Below are 25,728 nucleotides of genomic sequence, written 5' to 3' on the forward strand. Positions count from 1 at the left end.
TGCTAAGCTGATACAAGAAAGTTGCACTGCAAACCCTGCGGAAGGAAAATAATTCCATCAAACAGAAGGAAGAAACTCAGCTGAGAGAGGTGGCTGATATAGAGAGCCAAGATGGTCAGACTCCAGAAGCCTTTACAACTGGATAGAATTATACTGAAGAGCAGACTAGTATGCCAAATGAGATCATAGACCAAATAGATGCCGAACGCAAAGATGCAGAAACAAACCCATGTCAAACTTTACACATACTTTATATAGACCATAGGTCTGTCACAGATTCTAAACCAACAGACTCTCCATTTGTGTCTGATGTAAAAGAAAACTCAACAAGCCAATTATAAAATTACAACTTGGGGAACAAAAAGATAAAAGTATCATTCAACCTAATGCCATCAAAACTGATAATATATTAAGAGCTAAGCTTCTTCTTCCTTTGGCTTTTTCCCAGTTAGGGGTCGCCACAATGGATCACCTGTCCGCTCATGATTGGCAGTGGACTTTTACGGTGTCGAATTGCCAGCCCGGTGCCCAACCTTCCACAGAAGGCACAAACACACACACTCACTCCTAGGGCCAATTTAGAGTGTCTAATCCACCTTCAGCATGTCTTTGGGATGTGGGAGGAAACCGGAGCATCCAGAGGAAACCTACATGATCACAGGGAGGACATGCAGACTCTGCACAGAAGGCACCCCAGCCAAGGATCGAACCGGAGAACCTCTTGCTGTGAAGTGATATTTAGAGCTAAGCTAAGTGGCACAAAACATGTAAAAACAAGTAGCACTTTAGCATTATATGGTGTCTCACTATTGGGGCAATCTGTTGCATCATACCCTTATGACAACATAGAATGTAATGATGACAACAAAATAAATTCCAACATAGAGAGTTTTTGCACAGTCCACAGCTAGGATTTGTCATTGGGTTCATGCCATATTAACAAAAGTGAAGTCACTGTTTTGAATCTATTGACAATGGAGATACAAAAAAATAATGGTTTCACTGACCTAATAACCCAGAAGGATGCCCGGTGAAGAGAGGACTGTATATGGTCAAAAGTGATTGCAGTGCTCTACCTGTTATCAGTTTGCACATATTGCTAGACTGTGTTTGAATTGGATAACTGTAAGAAAAAGAATTAACACTGTACCAATGAGTCTGTGGGATAGCATAGGTGGGATCTAGCTGACCAATGCTGATATGTCATATTGGAAGAATCAGTGGAAGCTCCTCTGAATTTTTTTGTGCACACTGCACAATCGACTGACTTTTTGAAATTTACTACACATCATGAATAACATAAGGCTAGTTTTCTGTATCTCACTGTTTATAAGCACACGCAGTCACAAAAACTTTACAATGATTTATTTTGCAAACCCATCTGAGTAAACATACTGTTTCATGCCAGCAGTAAGCACCCACAAATGAATAAGCATAACATAATAAAGTCACAGGGAATGTGGACTGCTCATGTGTCCAGAGAAACAGCTAATTTTCTAAAGAAATACAAATATCTGGTGCAGTGAAAATAACAGAAGACCAGAAACCAAACAGAAAATGTACCAAACAAGCCTGTACATGAACTCCATTTAACGCAGTAAAAACACAACAAGATTAAGTGCTTTCGTCTTTCACATAGAAGACTTAATCAGAATAAAGCACACTGATATGAGAACCATCTTTATACCAATACATGTTACATAATACATAAAACTGAGCCAATGATATGGTCAAAAATCACATGAAAAAAATCACATGAACAATAGTAATTAAACAAAATGTATATTCAAACTGATCTAGCTTACTACAAATAGAAAACTATTGTATATTAAATACCTTCAGCATATGTCTAAAAAAACAGGCACAGTAATGCATATAAAAATGTTAAAATACTTAAAGTTTCATAGATTTTTCTTTCAGGGCTGGAAGAATAGTCAAGGAATCATTTATGCCTGGTGGAAAATTAGCTGCTAGTCTGAGTTGCCACACCAGCTCTTTTTTACTTAACAAATTCTTCCAGTCACCCCCCCCCCCTCAAATCTATGTCCACTGTATCCAGAATACCAAATTTAAAACCTATAAAATTGGAACAAGTGAGGGAATGCCTATATAATGCATTTGTGTCCTTCTTGTTTTTGATGTCATTTATGTGCTAATAGATTCTGCTTTTCAACGCCCTCTCCGTTTTCCCAACATAGAATCCGTTGCACGTATCACATAGAGCAAGGTACACAAAACAATTACCCTTCTTAAATGTAACCTTAGATACCACCTTATTAGCTAGGTAGGTTTGGGGTGCTTTAAAAATATTAGTACATTGAGAGCACCTCCCACAGGGTGTTGTACCACATCCACCCTCTATCGGTAAATTCACCTTATTTTCTATAAGTTGTTCAATATTCATGCCAAACTTGCTAATAAAAAACAGTTTATCTCCCACTGCAGTTAACACATCATTATTTACCCTAAACATACGCCATTTCTTTTTCAATATGTTTTTCACTTCATATGATATAGGACTGTATTGCACTATACATGCATGCTCGTAAATCTACATTTCACCAGGATCTGTAGGGGCTATGTTAGTAAATGGGTGGTTTCCTAAGAGGGGCTTATATTTTTGTCCCCATCCTACATATGCCTCCTCAATAATTTGTTCCACCATCTATTTGGGGTATCCCCTTTCTAAAAACAGATCTCTTAATGTGAAATTTTCCTGCCTTACATTATTCAAATCTGAAGTTATGAGTGCAATTCTCATAGCTTGTCCTTTGAATAAGCTTTTTTCTGTGAAAGTGGGTGATTACTCATATAATGAAGGTAACAATTACAAAATGTACTCTTGCGAAATATATTAGATTTGAAACTTGTAGGTGTATGGGAAATTACCATGTCCAAATAATGTATACCTCTAGTGTTGTAGCTATAAGTTGTTGTTGTCTTTCGGCTTTTCCCGGTTAGGGGTCACCACAGCGGAACTCCGGTCCGCTAATGATTGGCAGTAGATTTTCACGAACGGCCAGGTGCCAGCTCAACATCCAACCTTCAACGAAGGCACGCCCATTTACGAATGTCTTTCGAACACCCACCCAACCGCGGGGAGGACATGCAGACTCCACACAGAAGGCACTCCCTGCACTCCAGCTGTGAATCGAATGGGAGAATCTCTTGCTGTGATGCAACAACGCTACCACTGCACTACTGCGGAATAGTGCAGCTATAAGTAAATTCCAAAAATTAGGTAGTTTTGTCCAGGTGGTTAATAAAGCTAGGGATATCTTCCACTTTTCCCTTCCACAAAATAAAGATGTCATCCAAAAACCTGCAATATAACTGGATGTTGTTCCAAAATTCTTTGTGGAATACATATTTTAATTCCCAGCCTAATAATACTATATTTGCATTTGGGGGAGCAGGCAAGCCCCATGGCAACTCCCCTTGTTTGTTGGAAATATTGGCCCTCAAAGAATTAAAAAATATTCTCTAGAATAAGTGCCATCATTTCACACACCAGGTTTACTTTGTCATGATTAAAGGTGGAACATGTAAAAAGTGTCTCTTCAAATAATTCTAATCCTTCTTGCTTGGGAATACAAGAAAAAAGATCTTTCACATCAATAGTTAAAAATAGAAAATCAGCTGCCCATAGATTTTGTTTAAGCTGCCCTAAAAAAATCCCAGGAATCCTTAACTAGATGTGCTGCTTTCCCTACTACATGCTTAGTCATTTTATCTACAAATAATGCCAAATTGTGTGTTTTGGAGCCACTGGCAGCAACAATGGGTCTAAAAGGTGGTTCAGAGATGCGTTTGTGTATTTTTGGGATGCTGAATATAACCTGCACCTTAGGATAGGAATTAGTAAGAAAATTAAGGAGGTCATTAGTGATATGTTTATCCAAGACATATTCTTCTAAATAACTATCAATACGTTGATATGCAATATTTATTTGGTTCTTAGAAACCTGTACATAATTCTCTTCATTGAATAAAATATTCTGCATAATGTTGGAATAATCCTCTGAATTGAATATTACTATACCACCTCCCTTATCAGGGGTCATAATACGCAGTCCCTTGTCCCCCCTCAGTTGATTCATGAGAATTCTCTCATCAGGACTTAAGTTGGCATAAAACTTCTTGTTTTGAGCCCATAATTCATAATATGTCTTCCTTCACTGCCTTCTCAAAAACATTACTGAGGGGATGGAGTGGTGAAATTAATACACTACTTTTCTTCAAAATATTTTTGTGTGCACTTGCCTCATTTGTAGGCCCCACTTGATTTTGAGGAAAATGGATATGGAAATTGAACTTCCTAGTGTACATCTGAACATCTAGCAAGCAGTCAGCAACGTCCGGTATTTTGGAGGGAATGAATTTAAAACCTTTTGAAAAAAGGGAAACAAATCTTTGGTGATGACGCTGTCTGTGTAATTATAAATCTTAAAACCCTGAAAAAGGTGCACATAGTATTGTTCATCTCCAACAATTAATATTTGTTCCTGCCCCTCCCCCGTTTGGGATAACCTTTTTAAATTTGCACTGCATGACTGTATGTGTATTTCCTCTCCTGATTTATGTTTACTATCCTTTCTGAGCGTCTTAATTGCTGAAAATTATGTGAACCACCTTCATCCATTTCATTATAAACTTCAGCATAATCATTGCACATATCATCAGCCATATCCCTATCAGCACCAGCAGAATTACTGTGTGTATCAGGGCCATGAACAAATTTCTCCACATTTCACCTACTAGTAGGGTAAGGAGATTTGGTTTGATAATGTTTGACATCCCTCTCTTTCTTTTTTCTTTAATAACAATGCATTGCATTTCCTTTCTACCCTGTTAATGATTTTTTTCATAAAAATCTTGATACTGTGAAAACAAGTCATTCACAATATTAGTATTTAAATCTTCTAGGTCTTTGCCTATCTTGGCCTGCATCTGTTTATTGTAAAATAATGCTTTTTTTCTAGAAGTTGCATCCCCATTTATCAAATAAACACACAAAGTCTTCAATCATATTAGCATCATACATTAAACCAAAGGGAAATTTAAAAACCCTCAAGCCTTGTGGTATAACTTTTGTGGTGCTGCGGTAGCGTTGTCGCCTCACAGCAAGATGTTGTGCCATTCGATTCTCAGCTAGAGCGTCTTCTTTGTGGAGACATGCGTGAATAGGCGTACCTTCGCTGAAGGTTGTGTGTCAGGGCTGGCAAACTCGGCACGTAAAAAATCTACTGCCAATCATTAGCGGACCAGAGTTCCGCTGTGGCAACCCCTAACCGGGAAAAGCCGAAAGACACAAACAAACAAACATTGTTTTAAATACACAATTTCCATTTGCAAACTTTTGTATTTAAAAAGTCTATTTTCAAAGAAAAAAATCATGTCCTTCAGTGAACCAAAGTCTTGAATATTCCCTGCTACATGATTTATGTTACCAAAACCAGTCATGCCTTGGAAGTCAAACGTTTTGGAAGCTAAAGCACCAAATTTACCATGAACATCACACTGAACAACTCTAAGGCTAGGAGACTGATCACAGCCCTCAGCCCTTTGTGTGGATGAAAAATTATTATTAAGCCTCATTTCTGAGGAAAAAAGAATATCAGTATGTTTAGCTGCCTTTGGAGACCTTACATTGACGCCAGAAACATCCTTACTAGAATTCAGATCTGAGCCATGGTAAACAATCCAAATATCTGCTGCAGTGCGAATAATAGAAGACCAGGAACCAAATAGAAAATGCACCAAACAAGCCTGTATACGAACTCCGCTTATTGCAGTAAAAACATGCAAAGATTAAGCGCTTTCGTCTTTCACATGTTGCCTCTGTGAGCCAGAAATCTACCATGATGAATGTCAGCTTCCACAATGACATCACAGTGCCCTCTAACATCACCAGCAGGATGTAAACCCTGCCTAAATATATTTTGGTTACCAAGGTAACCAGGAAAATGAGTGGAAGACACAGGAACACTGGAACCAGCAGAAACAGCCAAATTAGCCTCTTTGGGGGTTAATAATTTGATATGTCTAGTTTAGTCCCCTTTGAGAATTGCAACATCTTCCTTAAGCTTTTGAAACTCAATTTCTGGCCCAGCAGTGTTATCTGACAGTGCATCAAAGTTGTCTAAGGAGACCATGCTGGCTAATACCACAAAACCCCCCCGACAAAATCCAAATATCTGCTGCAGTGCGAATAATAGAAGACCAGGAACCAAATAGAAAACGCACCAAACAAGCCTGTATACGAACTCCGCTTATTGCAGTAAAAACATTCAAAGATTAAGCGCTTTCATCTTTCACATAGAAGACTTCATCAGACTAAAGCACACTGATTTGAGAACTATCTTTATACCAGTACACATTACATAAAATTGAGCCAATGATTGTTTGTCTTTTCCCGGTTAGGGGCCGCCACAGCAGAACTCCAGTCCGCTAATGATTGGCAGTAGATGTTTATGGTGCCGAGTTGCCAGCCCAATGCCCAACCTTCAGCGAAGGCATGCCCATTCATGCATGTCTTTCGGAGGCCACTCGATCGCAGGGAGTACATGCAGACTCCACACAGAAGGCACTTCAGCCGAGAATTGAACAGGAGAACCTCTTGCTGTGAGGCAACAACGCTACCGCTGTACCACCACGGCTTGCAATCAATGATATGGTCAAAAAAAAAATCACATGTGAAAACATCACATGAACAATATTAATTAAACAAAACGTTAATATTCAAACTGATCTAGCTTGCTACAAATAGAAAACTATTATATATAAAATACCTTCAGCATATGTCTAAAAAAACAGGTGCAGTAATGTATATAAAAATAATAAAATACTTAAGTTTCATAGATTTTTCTTTCAGGGCTGGAAGAATAGTCAAGAAATCATTTATGCCTGGTGGAAAATTAGCTGCTAGTCTGAGTTGCCTCACCAGCTCTTTTGTACTTAATAAATTCTTCCAGTCACCCCTCAATCTATGTCCATGTATCCAGAATACCAAATTAAAAATCCATAAAATTGGAACAAGTGAGGGAATGCCTATACAATGCATTTGTGTCCTTGTTTTTGATGTCATTTATGTGCTAATAGATTCTGCTTTTCAATGCCCTCTCCGTTTTCCCAACATAGAATCCATTGCACGTATCACATAGAGCAAGGTACACAAAACAATTACCCTTCTTAAATGTAACCTTAGATGCCATCATATTACCTAGGTAGGTTTGGGGTGCTTTAAAAATACTAGTACATTGAGAGCACCTCCCACAGGGTGTTGTACCACAACCACCCTCTATCGGAAAACTCACCTTATTTTCTATAACTTGTTTAATATTCATGCCAGCTATGCTAATAAAAAACAGTTTGTCTTCCACTGCAGTTAACACATCATTATTCACCCTAAACATACTCCAGTTCTTCCTTAATATGTTTTTCACTTCATATGATATAGCACTGTATTGCATTATACACATTGTTGTTTGTCTTTTCGGCTTATCCCGGTTAGGGGTTGGCACATCGGAACTCCTTTCCGCTAATGATTGGCAGTAGATTTTCATGACCGCCGAGGTGCCAGCTCGACGTTCAACCTTCAACGAAGGCACGCCCATTTACGGATGTCTTTCGAACGCCCACCCAACCGTGGGGAGCACATGCAGACTCCACACAGAAGGCACTCCCCGCACTCCAGCCGAGAATCAAACGGGAGAACCTCTTGCTGTGAGGCAACAATGCTACTGCTGCACCACCATGGATAAATCTTTGTTTCACCAGGATCTGTAGGAGTATGTTAGTAAATGGGTGGTTCCTTAAGAAGGGCTTATATTTTTGTCCCCATCCTACATATACCTCCTCAATAATTTGTTCCACCATCTATTTGTGGTATCCTCTTCTAAAAACATATCTCTTAATGTAAAAAATTCCTGCCTCACATCATTTAAATCTGAAGTCACGCATGCAATTCTTATAGCTTATCCTTTGACTAAGCTTTTTTCCTGTGGAAGTGGGTGATTACTCGTATAATGAAGGTAAGAATTTCAAAAAGTACTCTTGCGAAATATATTAGATTTGAAACTTGAAGGTGTATGGGAAATTGCTGTGTCCAAATAATGTAAACAAGAGTGGAGCACCTTGCTGTATGTGATACGTGCAACAGATTATATGTTGGGAAAACAAAGAGGGTGTTAAAAGCAAAATCTATGAGCATGTAAATGAGATCAAAAACAAGAAGTACACAAATCCATTATATAGGCATTCCCTCGCTTGTTCCAGTTTTATAGGTTTTAAATTTGGTATTCTGGATAGAGTGAACACAGATCTGGGTTGGGGGGGTTGCTGAGTGGAAGAATTTATTAAGTAAAAAAGAGCTGGTGTGGCAACTCAGACTAGCAACTAATTTTCCACCAGGTATAAATGATTCTTTTACTATTGTTCCAGCCCTGAAAGAAAAATCTATAAAACTTTTAAGTATTTTAACATTTTTATATGCATTGCATAGACATTTTAGACATATGCTGAAGGTATTTAATATATAATAGTTTTCTATTGGTAGCAAGCTAGGTCAGTTTGAATATTAGCATTTTGTTTAATTAATATTGTTTATGTGATTTTTTTCACGTGATTTTTTTTACCATATCACTGGCTCAGTTTTATGTATTATGTAACATGTATTGGTATAAAGATGTTTCTCAAATCAGTGTGCTTTATTCTGATGGCATCTTCTATGTGAAAGACAAAAGTGCTTAATCTTGGCATGTTTTTACTGCAATAAATGGAGTTCTTATACAGGCTTGTTTGGTGTGTTTTTCTATTTGGTTCCTAATTTTCTAAAGAGCCTGCAGGACCACCACAGAGATTTTCTTGACAGTGGTTATAAAAGTGGGACTATCAGACATATTTTTGATCCTATTAAGAGCCTAAAAGCCAAGGAGGGCACTTCCTTATATGAACCACAAAGATTTTTTTTACATGATTTCAGTAGTCCCTTCACTTATCAAAGGAAAGAGAAACTAAAAAATGTATGTCCTTGACTTTCAGTAAAGTTGCTTATGAGATTAAAATGATAATTTATGACAGCTGGCCCATTTTGCCTAGTAATAAACTGGTGAGGAAAATTCTGGATCCTGGCTCTTCTTTTGTTTTCAAAAAAAGGTAAGAACATTAGGTCTTATTTAGAATGGATATTCAACAAGGACAGTGTGGAGAGGCTTGTTACCTTTAAATGTGAGCCCCCTTTCTGTATCTTTTGTGGTTTCATGAGCTTCAGAGATTTTTTCTTATGTCTCAGTACAGGTAAGAAATGTCACATAATAAACCAAACTAAAGAATAACTAATAACTGAAGAAAAAAAGAAACAATCCAAGACCACAAAACCTGCCTTTATTATATGAAATATAAAATATTAAGAGCTTTCATCCCACAAACGGGGACTTCATCAGAATAATAAAAACACACAAATATCACCTAATTGCTTTTAAATACACAACCCTGCGTCTGGATTGGTTGACCAATAACACCAGAGCCAGTAACAAACCAATAGTAAAAATACATGTTACAGTACTACTTGCTCAAAACAGGTAACACTATCCAACCCACAAAATAAAATAAAATAAAATCCCAACTGTTCATCAACACATTGAACACATTTTAACCCCCAATAGTAGTCCATTACATTTTTTCCATTATATTGAAAAATGTGAATATATATATATATATATATATATATATATATATATATGTGTGTGTGTGTGTGTGTCTGTGTGTGTGTGTGTGTGTGTGTGTGTGTGTGCGCATATATATATATATATATATATATATATATATATATATATATAAAATGCATGTCCTTAACTTTCAGTAAAGATACTTATGAAATTAAAACGATAATTTATGACAGCTGGTTCATTTTGCCTAGTAACAGACTTGTGGGCAAAATCCGGATCCTGGCTCTTCTTTGTTTTCAAAAAAGGCAGGAACATTAGATCTTATTTAGAATGGACATTCAACAAGGACAGTATGGAGAGGCTTGTTACCTTTAAATGTGAGCCCCCTTTCTGTATCTTTTGTGACTTCATGAGCTACAGAGATTTTGTTTTTCTTCTGCCCCATCCAGGTAAGAAATGTAACAGTAAGGTGGCTCGAAATTGTAACAGTGAAAGGATTGTTTAGAGAGCCCAGTGCTTAAAGAGATTTTTTTTTTTTTTTTTTACATTTAAGACTATTTCCAAGTTTAAAAGAAGGATAGCTCAACACACATCAGAAATTAGAAACAGACTAAGCATGAATCCACTTGCAAAGCACAGCACTGAATCACCAGGTCACTCTTTTTTCACTTTTCACATTTTGGGCATGATCAGTATGGGTCCACTCAAGGGTAACTAATGCCATTCCTTCAAAAAAGGAGCTGGAATGGCAAATTCACCTTTCAACCAGCCTAGACTTAAATCTGCTTGTACAATCAAATGCATTCTTCAGCTTAGAAAACTGGACCACAAATTATTTTACCAATTGTTTTAACATAACATGTTTACTCCTTTCTTCACTTTTTTGGACATTGTTATGCCTGTATTTTTGATGGTTTCTGCTTGTTTTCTGTTCTGCTGCAATATATCCTTATACATAGTCATTTGCGGATTTTTTTACACATTATATTGATTTTTTTTTTTTTTTTTTGTAAATGATTGATTTTATGGCTGCTCATTTTTAACAGTGATCACTATGGGTGAAAGCACTTGTCGTTTGTGTTTATTTTTCATACACTTACGATTACAGTTTTTATTTTTGCATTTTTATCTGTTTTTTTACTCATAAGATTTTATTGATTTTTTGAAGTTGTAACAAGACTGCTTGTAATTTATCCAAAAGAAAAATCAAGATGTAAATAATAACAAGATTAACTGAATATTTACATTATATACAATGGCCTGAGTATAATTTATATATTAAACCAATCTGAGTCAAATATGCAGATATTTTAGATATAAGTTTATCTTTCAACTTCTAGATACCGAGCTTTCAAGAAGAGATTGAATCCTTTCTCAAAGTTTCGATAAGATGAGATACCTTCCTCCATGGATTGTTCTTCCATTTCTTAGGAATTCTTGACTCTTTTACTTTTACTTCCATCGATGCTGTTTCATTTAGAATGTTCAAAAATTATTTGAACGTTGGTTCAGATTTGGAAAGCCATTTCCTAGAATTACATTGCCTAGCCACTGCTAGAATAGTCCAGAACAAATATGAATCTTTCCTATTCATTTCTAGGTTTTCGGTAACATTCAGGAAGATTAAAGATTTTGTTAATACAAAATTGTCTGAATATAAAGCTTGGAGAAAATTTCTAATGTCATCTCAATATTTTTTAAGTTTAATGCAATCATAGAAAATGTGTATCCAGTCTGCTTTACAAGTTTGCAAATATCTCCAACAAATTACACTGTTACAAGAAGTAAATTTGCTTAGTCTATTAGGTGTATAGAATGATCTGTGCAGAAATTTCCAAGTATATATTCTCCAGAATTGAGTGTTAGATGTTAGTTTAACAGAATACAAAAGATTAGTTTTGTTTTCTGGAGTTAGATTGATAGAGTGCCCTTTAGTAATAAAAATTCCAATAATTTTGCTTAGGTTTAACTTTATAATTTATTAATAATCTATATGTATTTGAAATTGTGTTTTTCCAATTGAGTTTATCATATATGATTTCATATATAAATTTTATGAAGTTTGGCATATCTTTAAAAGAACTACTAATTGTTCTACACAAATCAGACATTTAAAGTGTTATATTTTGAAATAATAACCAGTCAGGAGAGGATAAATTATAAGTATTGGCTATTAGTTGACTATCCATTGGTTTTAAATCTTTAATAGAATATTTTATCTGTGATGTTTCTTTATATCACATCTTTTCCAAAGTGACTATAGTGGGTGCCATTTTCTTGATTCATGTGCATGTTGTCTCACACACACACACACACACACACACACACACACACACACACACACACACACACACACACACACACATGCAAACTTTTTTCCTTCAGCTTTCTTATCTTTAATTTTGTTTCTTTCTAGTTTTTTTTAGTTTATCACTCCTTTTGGAAGGATATTGTTGTCACCTTGGTTCTAAATAGCCTTTAGTTAAGGGAGTTTAGTGGCACATTGTTCTGATCGCAAAGGCCTCACAATTGAGGTCATTGAAGCCAGCATTTCAAAATTCAACATACCAAACAGCAATGATCGCAAAAGGAAACAGGCAGTTTCTTTATGTGATTGAAACCCAAATTCAAAAGATATGTTCAGCTCAGATTTGTCTGAATAGTGTCATTATTATGGAAAGGGATTTTTAAAGGCCAGGTGCAGGGTTAGGGTTAAGATTAGCAGGTATTCGTAAGGTGAGCAGGGGGGCTTGTCTCTAAATCTAAGGATGTCATTGTCTCCATTTATTCCACCCTCATTGGGCCAGTCATTGAGTATAATCGTGCCTTTTGCATGTATCTGTCCAGACACATGGAACAACTGGAATATCCACACAGAGACCTTACTAAACAATATGTCTGACATAGGCTGACTCAAAGCCTTGTCAGTATACATGGTATCCTACAGACTGCTAAGAGGTGATGTGTGTCTGGCATAAAAGATAAACTCTGACCCAGCACTGATGGACTTACTACAGATCAGCAAGTCAAATGGCATCAGAAATACTCAGTCTAAGGATCTAAACCTCTTCCACAACATCAACCGAACAGTTTGGATGGACAGGTTTATCTTGGAGAGAATACCACTGCTCTCTGGAACAGACACCCCATCCACATAATACAAATCTCATCCCTGTTCATATTCAAGTACAACTTGGGCATAAGAATGGGAAACATAAAATTTACCCAGGACTGCTACCTGTACTACTGATGGACAGAGGACAGCTTCTAAATACTTTATTCCATGCATGGGTCCCCTCAAATTATCTATGGTGTGATCCCAGTTATTCTTATTAGGATTAATATATAACTATTTACCATGGGATGGGTAAGGACAATATAATACCAACATGGGGTAGATTAATTCAAGCAACAAAACAGAAATTGTCTAAGTTTAAAAAGCGCTGCAGTGGCAGCTGTCCTAGTACTTCTAAACCTATTTGCGATAAAAGATACTTGAGCATTAATGATATAAAAAGATAGTCCATTCTCCAGCTGTCTTATTAACCATTTATTTAAATATTTTTTTTTACAAATAAACGTGTGAAAACCTGTCTCGGCGTTAATGGCCTACAATGTAAATCTCCAAGACTAATGCAGTTTAAATATAAAAGTTCAAAGCAATATTACCATGAAAAAATACGATTCTCTCACAGACATATTTGCTTAGTATTTGCTGAGAAGGAAAGCAATATATTTCTGGGTTTGTGTAGGCGTGACAGGGTAAAAGTCCCCTGTTTATTTATTCTTCCCTGCATAGCATTGAAGGGATGGAGTGGAGCACAGATCCATTTAATTTATGTGCATCTCTCCATACTGTCCAGGAGTAACAATATGAGCAGCACTGAATTCAGTCAGGAGTGATCGGGATGCATCATGCACTTAATTGCAGACTCCTTCTCGGAAGAACCAGACTGTAGTACAAATATAGCAGTAACAGCCACAAGTTTTCCTAACATGCTGCTCAATTGAATGTGCGATTATTTATTGGCCTGATTGTGAGCATCCTACCTATTTTTTGATTTGACACACTTTATTTCCCATGACTATCCACCCACCCTGAAAGGTAAAGAAAAAAATTATGCCCTTTAAATTTCTTCAAGAAGCATTTACACAATCGTTAGAATTTAAATGAATAGTACTTAATTGCATTTCTATTATACAGAACGAATCCAGTGTTGCTATCCACACATTCACAGATAACGTCCAATTAATCATTAACTTCGTTACCTAACGGTATAAAATGAACAAACCTTTCGCATTATCGGGGAGAAAAAAGTTACTTCCGCCGTGCAGGTTTCCCATAGTGCATTGTTAAATGAATAAATTACCGAAATAGTATTGAATCTTGCTTGTTTTTCCCCCACAATCTTCCTGCGTGGGTTTTACCAAGTGCTTCTCTGCACCTTCTCAGTATAAGGTGCTGAGAGGCGGGTCTTGGATACTGCAGTGCACAGTGGGGTACGCCGGCTGTCATATCATCGGGGAGTTTTGACGGACAGAAGAACGGTTTACTATAACTAAGCGAAAATATTATTATTTTTTTTTAATTTTTTGCTAAGTCAGAGTTGCAGGAGAGAGGAGGAATCGAATAAAAATAAGCGGTGATACGTTACCTAACGTTGGGCATCCAGGGGTAGACCGCACCAGAGGGAACGGAGGTGGGGAAACTTGAACATCCCTTTTATCTCCCTGTGCTGATCCCTAGTAGACCAAGGTTTGTTTTTACTGATTAACAAGAAGGGGCATCATTTTTAAGAATGAAATATGATTTTTAAGAGGCAACTTGTGAAGAAAGAAGTATTTCGGCGAAAAGCAGTGATCTGTTCGGCAAATTATTGTCCACCCCCCAGCGAAATGGATACTATTTTGAAGACATTCTGAAAAAGCCTTAACAAGAGCAGTTATCAGATACAGTCCTTTATCATGAAATGTTTTGGAACCTGAAAATAAATATCTAGACTTATTATTGCACATATTCTACAGACTTCATTTGGAACTATTGAAAATCTTGCTACAGTTAAAAGAAATAACCTATATTTGCTTTTAAAGGTGAGTATAATTGTTCCATGTTGTCTTTTTAACTTGTTTTGTATATAATACAGTAGTGTTTCTTGACTGCCATTTTACAGAAGAAGCAATAGTATGTCGGAACTGTTTTCTCAATAGTGTAAATAATTTAAGTTGCTTATTACTTTACAGAATTTAACTGCTGTTATTTGGTTAGTGATTTAAGCTGCTGTTTATGGTTCTGGTTCTATCAAATTCAGCTTTAAAATGAATGCAGGTTGTTTGAGTGGTATGTGACACTTCGAAAATGTTTAATGGAGAGAAGAAACCATGAGAGGAGAGGAGCAGATGGTGTGAATGGGATAACAACATAGACAAGGTGAGGGTGTATTAAAGGAAGTGGAGTTAAGATAAAGGATTGATAGCAATGTGACAGGATGGATAAAGTGAGGTGTAACTTAAGTAAAAGAAGGATGGATACAGTGAGGTATAACTTAAGTAAAAGAAGGAAGTGGGGAGGTTAGAAAACTCACAAAAATTAACTTCAATATTATAGCAGAAAGTGGGACTAAGTGTATGTTTGAAAATCTTTACTAAAATCATTAACAAAAAATAGTCTACATGTTTCTTTGAGTGATTTCACTGATTACATGATTGGTGCAGTGAGGACTTCTTGGCATTTTTGAGTGATTTCACTGATTACATGATTGGTGCAGTGAGGACTTCTTGGCATTTCTGTTTGACTAAGGGACATTTTAGTTTTTGGTTTTGGCTCTTAATGTGGACATCACCATTATGGCTGAGTTTGGTAGGAGTAATTTCCAGCCTGAGATGAATTATTCTACAGTAATATGGTGTGGATGTTTTCCATATTCAGTATCTGGGTTTTGATCTTCACAACAATCACACTGAGCACTGGCATCATAATTCAAGAGATCAGTTAACTGTAGGTTCAAAGGTTCATAGGTAGGTACTAGGCTATCGGCCCAAGGGCCTACGTAAGCCTAGCCAACAAAGTTCCCTGGCTTACGCCACCCAAGAAAGTTATTTTCCCGTGCCACTGTCGAGCAGAGACACAGAAGTGATCCCCGGAGTGTATTTCCTATCCACTCATCAAGATTTTTCTTGAAGAGTGCTAATGAAGAACTTTGTTTGACATAGATGGGTAGCCTGTAAAAACTGTAGCTGTAAAAACAAACATTACCGCAGCATGGTTTCAGGTATTCATATATTTACTGTTCAGAGAGGATATGTTCCATATCTGACTTCTTGGCAGTGGAATTGTTACAGCAGATGAGTTTGTATTATTTAATGTATTGTATTTGTTGTTATTATTACAGACAAAGATGCAAGAAGCTCTAATTAACAAAACTGGAATACTTAATTACTCAACATTTTCATTAGTGCTGTCAGTTTTATGATTTTGCAGGTAGTTTTAAAAATATAAAGAGTGGTTCTATATGATGCCCTTGCATTCACTGCTGCAGTATTCCTTACAAATGGGGATTCCCTGCCGTAAAGCTCACCATCCAGCCAGTTTACCAAAGTATACCATTGCTTTAAGGTATGCTGAATGTCATCTGTACACTCCTTGTGTGGGGTAGGGCATAAATGTGAAGTTCAGGCATACCATCCTCAGACCTTTTTTGCCGCCAGTCCGAACACTGTTCTGTCGGTCTGTTACCTCCGTCCATTATTTTTGTCTCATTTTTCTTTTTGTTGGCTTTCCTGTGCGTACTCCTTTTTGCTGGAGTCCTCACAGTTGCAGACAAGTACCCAGTTGGGTTTTTGGTTACTTTTTCTGTTTGTTTTCTGCCGTTTGGGGTTAATGTCATCGAGGAAGGGTAAATGCCAGTGTGGGAGACTGATTCTTCATAAAGACTGCTATGATAAGTTTATTTTTTGCCTAGGTGCTCCTTACGACCATACTTCTTGTTCAGTTTGTCAGATGTTTGCCCCCAAAACTCTTTGTAGTAGGCTTTTGTCCATTTCCTTGTATCTTGAGCACCAGTGTCTTAAGCTTCTTGCTGCAGATACTGTCACTGGAACTTCTTGCCCTGAGGGTCAGCCATCAGGGAAGAAGGTACATAAGGTAAGACTGGAATCTTCTACTGTCCAGCCTCTGCTGGGAGTTTCTTCTGAGGTTATTATGCACCTGGAGGCTCACCCGGTTGTTTTGTCAAATTCTTCTACCATGTCTGGGTTGAAAGCCGGTGAGGATCTGGCAGGCAGTATGTCTGACGGGCTTTGCAGGCGTCTGTTTCGGGCATTCAGAGGGAACCACGGTTGATTGTTTCTGAGGGGTCTAGAGGGTTTCTGCAGTTTTTCTTTAGGGAAGAGGTTCCTACTGTGGTTGTGGAGTGCCATCCTGAATCCAAGCCTTCTCAGGTTTCTAGGATGGATGTCCCCTTAAAAAAAAGAAACAGAAAGCTAATTGGGTTTCTTCTGCTCCTAGGGATCCATAAAGTGAGTGGCAGGCCTTTACACAGGGGTTATTTAATGCTTTATTGTCAATGAGGCCTCATCAAGGGGTTTCAATTCCTGCTCCTCCTTGGTCCTCCTCTTACCCTAAAAGGCCCAGAGAACTGCATTCTTCTGAGGTGTGAGTTGCTCAATGCTGGTTTGGCCTATTCATCTATTGAGGTCCACTTATCAGCTCTTTCTGCTTGTCTGTCTTTAACTCCCCCATTAGCTTCTAGATTTGAGGCTAAGCAATTTCTTAAAGGCGTCTTAAATATTAGACCTCCCAGGAAACCTGTTCCTCCTCCCTGGGATCTTAATTTTGTTTTGGAAAAATTGACTCGGGTTCCTTTTGAGCCTGCTGTTTCAGCTTCCTTGCAACATTGTTCTTGGAAGACTGTTCTTTTGTTAGCTCTTACTTCTGCCAGACAGGTGTCTGAGATGCAAGCTCTTATGGCTTGTCCACCTTTTCTGATATTTCATGAGGACAGGGTGTCCTTGTATACTAATCCTTCTTTCATGCCCAAGGTGGTTAATGAGTTGTCACTTAATCAGTCTATTATGCCCAACGTGGTTAATGAGTTGTCACTTAATCAGTCTATTAATTTGATTACTTTTTTCCCATCTCTGCAATCTGACAGTGCGAGGGTGCTGCATACCTTAGATGTGCATAGACAGCTCAAATTTTATTTGGATAAAACTAAAGCTATCAGAAAATCTGACCAGTTATTTGTTTCCTTTCATCCTATGTCTTTAGGTTTGGCTGCTTCCAAGCAAACTATTTCCACTTGGATTTCTAAGGCTATTTCCTTTTGTTACCCTTTCATGGAGAGAGCCTTCCTTCTTCTGTAAAGACTCATTCCACTAGAGCTGTGACTTCTTCTGGTGCTTTTTTCAAAAGCTTAGATGCTAATTCTATTCTTGAAGCTGCTACATGGACTTCTGTGCATACCCTTTACCAAACATTACCAGTTGGATGGTATCTCCAGAGCTAGAGCTGGTTTTGCTGATGCCATTCTTCATGGCCTCTTAGAGGGCTCTGCTGCTTCCGCCTCCCAAGTTTCTTCTTGATCTTTGGCACTCTCCCAGTTGTAAGGAATACTGCAGTGGTGAATGTAAGGACATAGTACAGTTGTGTAAAATCTTACCATAACGGTAGATGTCCTTGCCTTTACCCCTGCAGTATTCACTCCCTTCCTCCATCCCCCTGGTCTCTTTTCCTTCCTGGATGTGCAGGTACTCCTTGGTTTACTTTGCACTGCTGTTCCTACTGGGGCAATCAGTTCTGAGGATGGTATGCCTGAATGTCACCTTTATGCCCTACAAGCAAGGAGTGTGCAGGTGATGTTAAGCGTACCATAAAGCAATGGTACACTTGGGGAAAATGGTCGGACGGTGGGCTTCACGGCAGGGAATCCCCTTTTGTAAGGAATACTGCAGCAGTGAAGGCAAGGACATCTACCGGTATGGTAAGATTTTACACAACTGTACTTTCTTTGAGTTGTCCACAGGACAAATGGATATTTTCCTACTAATCATTTTTCTTACTTCTAGAGGTAGAGAGTACAACTGGCAGAAAACACATACTGAGAACTGAGCTATTCTTAGATCTATTAGATCTACTTTATATGCAGAAGCCCTGTTAAGGCCTAGAACATGCTTTAGATTAAATCTATTTATGTAATCATCTTCCTAAGCCAAATTTCCTTGCTGACTTCTTAACCTGTACTGTTCAGCTGTCTGAAAACACCTTAATGCAAGAGCGTTTTTTTTTTTTTTTTTTTGCCAAGTTTAACAGTTTCCAAAAACTGTGTTGTGAACAGTTAGGGAACCTTTTTGGTTTTAACGATGTGTTATAACTGTAGAAGTGGGTGACACATTACGACTGAACAGCCCTTTACAGAGTCATCTTAATATATACTTTTGCATTGTTTGGAAATCTTTACCTGTATGGGATAGGTCAAGTGATTGCTCTAAAACATTTTAGTTTGCCACTTGCATTAGAAGTTTTTTGTTGGTGCATTGGGTCAGCACAATTCCAGGGTGGAACATTGTTTTTCACTCTTCCCAAGTCTTTTTGGTAATTATTGTAGTATCTTTAAGAAAAAAGAAACTGACAAGGCATATGCACTGTAGTCTACTGATTTGACTGTAAGGTTAGCATTTTTTTATTACAAAAATGGGTACTGGATATGTTTTAAAATGTTTGAGCAGATTAAAAAAGTATCATGGTATTTCCAAGCATGTTATAAAACATAATACTCACTCTTATTAATGTATTTATTTTCTGTGTTGGCTGAGAAGTCATACAGAGCAGAAAAGCTTTATTTCAAGAGAAGGCAGAGGGTGGAATGCACCAAAGAGCATTCATGTCTTTGACAATATCACAGATGTGACAGTAATGCAAAATAAAACAAAGCACCATCAACAGTGCAGTCAATACAAATCATGTCTAAAATGAATATTAACAATTAAAAAATGATAGCAGTTAATTGGGGTGTGCTTGCAACGTGAGCTGTGTTTTTTAAGTCACCAGATGTTTGATTAGTATTGGGTAGGTTTGGTTCACTGTAATGTCTGAGAATAAGAACTGAAGTATTTATTTTATATAGTAGAGCTATAACAGTAAAGTAAAAGTGGTGAGTGATTCGTGCAGCATCATGTAGTAAAGTTGTTTTGGTACATACTTGCATACCTAATCTATAAGCATAGTATCTCATAAACAGCACATCAGACATACCTATCAGGAGTAAGAATATAAGGTAAGCTAGTTTTAAGGATTGATATTTCCTCTACAAAGTTGTTGTTAGTTCGTTGTACAACCGTTATTATACATCTTAACATGGAGATTAACAAGATCATGTTGTATATCGCTGAGATTCTTCAGACTTTTAACGTGCATTTATTGTATATCGCTGAGATTCTTCAGACTTTTAACGTGCATTTATTGAAATACATGATTTTGTTATGCTTCATTTCTTGGAATTTGAACCAAGTATTGTTGAGAAATGTATGATTAAATCAGATTAGGTGTAGTGGCTATACATCCCAAAAAGCAACTGGACCAAGGAAGAAACAAACTACTTTAGCATAGAAATAATTTATTACATGGTTTCGAAATGCAATATAAAAAAATAGTAAAACTTCACCCATTTAAATACAGCTGTTGAGCTAATAAAAATACAGTACCAATTAACAGATCACAGAGTGCATTTACTAAGTAGTTGTAATTTTATAGGTATTGCTGCTTTTAGAAATGGTTGCAGTTAAAAAAAAAAATCTTGCAACCAGGAAAGACCAGTATACCACTCCTAACATCGATACTGCCACCAATAACATTGCCACCCAGTTCAACAAATATTTCACAAATTCCATTCTAGCCCTCACTAATAATAATTCCCCCACCTCATATCCAGATATATCATCCTCACCTGCAGACCAAAACTGCTTCTCCTTACAACCTGTCCCTACTAGGATAATATATAAATATCTGAGTAAATTCAAACTCACAACCCTGGCTGCTGATAAACTGTTGGCAGAATATCTCAAGATTGCAGCCAAAGCTGTCTCATATCCTGTTTCCCTGCTTATCAATCACTCACTATCTGAACACATTCCCTGTATATGGAAAATCTCACATATAATACCACTTCATAAAGGTGGTAACTCAGTAGAACTGTCTAACTACCGTCCAATCGCCATTCTATCTTCCTTGGCTAAAATCCTTGAGAAATGTATGCACTCCAAAATAATGAACCCTTCAGAAATGTATACACTCCCAAATAATGAACTATCTTCTTACTAATAAACTGCTGACCAACACCCAAAATAGATTTTGTTCCAATCACAGTACTACTACAGCCCTTGTTAGCTTTACCAATACCGTAAATGAACACCAGAACAACGACAATCTTGTCTCCACCATCTTCTTAGATCTCTCCAAGGCCTTCGACATGGTCTCTCATGCCAAAACCCTAACAGCGCTTTCCAATCTTAATCTAAGCCACTTCACCCTAGCCTGGTTTCAGGACTATTTATCTAACCGCCAACAGGCAGTAAAATGGCAAAATTCCTATTCTCCCCTTCTACCCGTCACCCTGGGGGGGGGGGGTTCCTCCAAGGATCCATCCATAGGCCCCTCCTGTTTAACATATTTACCAACCAACTACACAGAGCTGCCCTGCACGCCACACTAGTCCAGTACGCTGATGATTCCACCCTAATATGTGCTACCTCATCACTCCTGATTCCACCCTAATATGTGCTGCCCCATCACTCCTTCAACAACATAAACTGACACAAGAATCCTTTGCCACTGTTGAAACCTGGTTAGCAAATTCTCAACTAATACTTAACCTCAAAACACAGCTAATGCTGTTCCATCACATAAGATCTCTAGACCCCTTACTCTCACAATATACTCTGCTAATAACATCCCCATCATACGTGTCCAGCACACCAAACTACTAGGAGTTATCATAGATCACAACATGAAATTTGATAAGCATATTGCAAATACAATAAACACAGTCCATAAAAAACTCGGAACACTGTATAGATGCAAAATGTACCTCGCCAACAACAGCAAAGCTACCACAGCAAGAACCCATCTAGTCTCCTCACTTCTCTACACCTTTGCCATACTCACAGACCTAAACAAAGCAGGCCTAAAGAAACTAAACACTTGCTACAACAAAATAGCTAAGTTTGCAACTGACATACCCTTCAGTACACATCACTGTCTAGCTATCAAGCAGTTATCCAGGCTAGAATTATCCAACTTATTCACATATAATCAACTTATAATAGCCTACCAAATCCTATATAATCCTGCTAAAGTTCCGGCACTACAGGGCCTACTGACTATCTACTCTAACAAACGCCTATTAAGATCCACCAACAAAGCACTGGTTGACATAACCAAAAGCAAAAATAGCTCTGGAGACTCCGTCTGTTCCATCTTTGTTGTTAAAACACAGACCTCCATCCCCATAGATATTAGGACTACAGATAACAAAAATAACTTCAAAAAACTCTTCCGGTCCCAAAGCAGGTCTTGGATATGCAGTTGCTCAGACCCTGAGTAAAATGAAACATTTCTATAATACACTAGAAACTATATTGCCGTTACTATGCAAGCTCACAACTTCTTGTTTCGATGGACTTTACTTAAGAATATCGGCTTTTGTATTTACCAGAGTTTGAATGTAACCTTGGTACAATATGTTATATCCTATTACTATACTGTTTATTTTTCACATAATGTCATTTCATAGCGTATACCTTTTATGTTTGCTTGCTGTAATAGTATACAGCACCTCCTTCTTTATTTCTGCTGTACTTTAACAACTTCTATATTGCATGTTCTGTACTAACCATTGTGGAGCTTTGATCCCTGGGCCTCCACTGAAAATGGGATTTATGCCCAGTTGGACTCCCTCGGAAAACAAATGTAAAATAAATAAATAAATTTGCCCTGGAGATGTACATGAGCAGATCCATTGATTTGATAGATGAAGTTTTAGTTGTTATAGTTTACATTCTGAATGGATTTCAGCGGTAAGTGGAGTGTGGTTCCACACTTTAGCTGCACAATTGGAATGTAGAGAGTCATCTGCAATATTAGATGTTTTGATTATAGTGTTTAGTGATTTATTTTTCTAGAGCATAAAGTTCTCTTGGTGGAGTAGTGTTGTATTAAGTTGTTCCGGACAATTTAGTTCTCTTGGTGGAGTAGTGTTGTATTAAGTTGTTCCGGACAATTTTCTGGCTTATAGAGAAGATTGTGTATTGTAGTTAGCTGAGAAAGTGTTTGTTTTGACCATACAAGTGGATGAAGGAATCATTGTTGGTGAGATGTGCTGGCAGTGGTGCTATTTTTTTAGGCAATTCTCCCTTCAAGTTAGTGTGCTCATGGAGTTAGTATATACAGTGGATATAAAAAGTGTACACACTCCTGTTAAAATGCCAGGTTTTTGTGATGTAAAAAAAATGAGACCACAATAAATAATTTCAAACTTTTCCCACCTTTAATGTGACCTATAACCTGTACAATTCAACTGAAAAACAAGTAAATCTGTTAGCGGGAAAAATATAAAAAAATAAAAAAAAACGTGCAATAAGCTGGCTGCATAAGTGTGTACACCCTTAAACTAATACTTTGTTGAAGCACCTTTTGATTTAATTGCAGCATTCAGTCGTTTTGGGTACACACCTGCCATCAATTAAAGAGACTCTGATTAACCCCAAATAAAGCTCAGCTGTCTTAGTAGGATTTTCCTGACCTTTACTCAGTTGCCTGCTACAGTGAAAACCATGGTTCACAGAGAGCTTGCAAAGCATCAAAGGGATCTCATTGTTGAAAGGTATCAGTCAGGAGAAGGATACAAAAAATATCCACAGCATTTGATATACCATGGAACACAGTGAAGACAGTCATCAAAAAGTGGAGAAAATATGGAACAACAATGACGTTGCAAAGAACTGGACGTCCCTCAAAATTGATGAAAAGACAAGACAAAAACTGTTCAGGGAGGCTGCCAAGAGACCTACAGCAACACTGAAGGACCTACAGGAATTTCTGGCAAGTACTGGTTGTGTACTACATGTGACAACAATCTCCCATATTCTCCATTTGTCTGTACTATGGGGTAGGGTTGCAAGACAGAAGCCTTTTCTTACACAGAAAAACATCCAGGCTTAGCTAAAATTTGCAAAACAATACATCAGGCCTCCCAAAAGCATGTCTGAAAATGTGTTATGATCTGATGAGCCCAAGGCTGTACTTTTTGGCCACAATTCCAACAGGTACGTTTGGTGCAAAAACAACACTTCACCGAAAAAACACCATCCCCACAGTGAAGCATGGTGGTGGCAGTATCATGCTTTAGGGTGCTTTTTTTCAGCTGGAACTGGGGCTTTAGTCAAGATGGAGGGAATTATGAACCGTTCCAAATACCAGTCACTTTTGGCCCAAAACCTTCAGGAGACTGCTAGAAAGCTGAAGATGAAGAGGAATACCACCTTTCAACATGACAATGACCCCAAGCATACTCCAAATCAACAAAAGAATGGCTTCACCAGAAGAAAATTAAAGTTTTGGAAAGGCCCAGCCAGATACCAGACCTAAATCCAATAGAAAATCTGTGGGGTGACCTAACGAGGGCTGTGCACAAGTGATGCCCTCTCAATCTGACAGATTTGGAGTGCTTTTGCAAGGAAGAGTGGGCAAATATTGCCAAGTCAAGATGTGCCATGCTAATAGACTCCTACCCAAGAAGACTGAATGCTGTAATTAAATCAAAAGGTGCTTCAAAGTATTAGTTTAAGGGTCTGCAAACTTATGCAACCAGCTTATCGTACGTTTTTTAGTGTTTATATTTTCCCCCTAACAGATTTGTTTGTTTTTCAGTTGAATTGTACAGGTTATAGGTCACATTAAAGGTGGGAAAAGTTTTGAAATGATTTATTGTGGTCTCATTTTTTTATATCACAAAAAACTGGCATTCTAACTTGGGTGTGTAAACCTTTTATAGCCGCTGTATAAGTCTGGAGAGTATAGGGGTCTTGCCCCCCACATCAAGGGGTGCATGGGGGGCTTACCTCTGCAAAAATCTTTTTTTTTTTTTAGGAATCGCAGTTTCATGATTCTGATCTTTGGCAGTTTGATGTTTGGCCCATAGTGGAATTGATTTATTTATTTTATTTTACATTTGTTTGCCAGGAATGTCTGACTAGGACATTAGCCCATTTTCAGAGGAGGCCCGGAGAGAAAATCTCCAAAGCACACACAAATTCAAATTTACATAAAATTGCATTGTACAAAATTATACATAACATTCATATCAGATTACAAAAATTATGAAAAAAAAATTATGTTTAACAATGAGAATATATCTTTGAATATAAGCTGAATTCTTACAATGCAAGACATATTTGGTAGAAAATAATTCTGAAAGCTTGTTAGGTAGACAGATCAAGGTGCAATTAAATATGAATCACTTGAGATATAGTTATAGACAAAGAGGGATACAAAAAACTTGAGTAAAGTAAGGAAGTATACTTATATAGATTGATTAGTTAGCACATAGACAAGAGAGGCAATGAGTGAGGGTATTTAGGCTAGGAATTCATTTTGCTTCCACTAGGCACAACTAGCTGTAGTAATTTAGAAACTGTTTAGTTTGTCAAATGACTAGGCCAGTGTCATATAATATGCAGCAAGAGGTTGTGTGAATCGGGTCAAGATTAGAAAGATGCATGCTGTACACATCTTGCTACTTGAAGCACTACCTGACAGATGAATGAGTTGTTTTCTATTTAAAAGTGTATGCATCACAAGCTAGAACTAGTAGGTCTGCTTTGTACTAAGTTGTAAGATCATAACATTGTTCCTTTTTTTAATTTATCCCAAGTCTTTTGGGTTTCTAATACTATGACGGGAATGGACTTCATTCCTAAGTCAAAGTATGATTAAAGTTCATGACATTAGTATTGTTTCAGTCTTTGATGTCAGCCATGTCAGCCAGAAGTGCTCTTAGCAGCACCTGCA

The 25,728-nt window shown here is 37.5% G+C and overlaps 1 long non-coding RNA gene across 2 annotated transcripts in view; it reads left to right on the forward strand.

Annotated features, from left to right (window-relative positions):
• Window positions 1-13,972: 13,972 nt before the first annotated feature.
• Window positions 13,973-25,728, forward strand: part of LOC122801560 — a 432,544-nt gene continuing 420,788 nt past the window's right edge. For both annotated transcript variants that reach the window (XR_006364757.1, XR_006364758.1), the window contains exon 1: window positions 13,973-14,759. This is a non-coding gene — a long non-coding RNA (uncharacterized LOC122801560). The remainder of the gene's footprint in view (window positions 14,760-25,728) is intronic.

Source organism: Protopterus annectens, chromosome 5.part0, assembly GCF_019279795.1.
Source record: "Protopterus annectens isolate FY-2018-M chromosome 5.part0, PAN1.0, whole genome shotgun sequence".
NCBI lineage: Eukaryota > Metazoa > Chordata > Ceratodontiformes > Protopteridae > Protopterus > Protopterus annectens.